This window comes from Plasmodium reichenowi, chromosome 11, assembly GCF_001601855.1.
Source record: "Plasmodium reichenowi strain SY57 chromosome 11, whole genome shotgun sequence".
In the NCBI taxonomy this organism is placed as follows: Eukaryota; Apicomplexa; class Aconoidasida; order Haemosporida; family Plasmodiidae; genus Plasmodium; species Plasmodium reichenowi.
This window is the reverse complement of record NC_033656.1, coordinates 942,694-943,629: the sequence shown is the minus strand read 5'-3', so window position 1 is coordinate 943,629 and position 936 is coordinate 942,694.

Genomic DNA, 936 nt, shown 5'->3' with positions numbered 1-936 from the left:
TATAAAATAAAAACAAAAGCTAATAAAATATTTATATATATAAATAAATAAATATATATATATATATATTATTATATATTTAAAAGATATATATGTGACAAAATAATATATTTATAATAAAACAAAATCATATAAAAACATTATATTATTTAATAAATAAAGATGCTTTCCAAATGTTCATTTTTTTTATTTTCTAATTTATGAAATTATAAACAAACGTTCTTCATATTCCCCATTGTTTTTAATTCTTTATAAATATAAAATATTACATATATATTATATATATATATATATATATTATATAATTATAAAGAGGCACAAAAGGTAAAAAAAAAAAAAAAAAAAAAATTAATAAAATAATATATTGTAGAAAATGAAAATATATAAATGCATTTTATATAAATATTTGTTTTATAATAATATGCACTATACAAATAAAATATTACAATTTGCCGTTATTATATATAAAAATCATGTAAATTGAACAATACAATACCATTATATAAATATTATAATATATATATATATATACATATATAATTATATTGTAATATATTTTTTCTTCTTTTTATAAAATATTCTACAACGTAATAAAATATTATAAGCATAAAAAAAATAATAAAAAAAAAATTAAATAATAAATCTATTGGTTTTTGAAAATATCTCTTCAATTTGGTGTTTATTTTTTTTTTACTCTTATATAATATAATGTATATAAAAATAATATAAATATTTTATAATATATAATATATAATATTAATATATATATATAAAGCTTTTCTTTTTTTTGTAGTAAAAAAAAAAAAAAAAAAAAAAAAGCCTTTGTTGTATTTTTCACTATAATAAAATAAAACATATTTTTATACACTTGATGTATGTATAAAAAAATATATATGTAACAAATTTCATAAGCATAATGAATGGTAAAATAATATA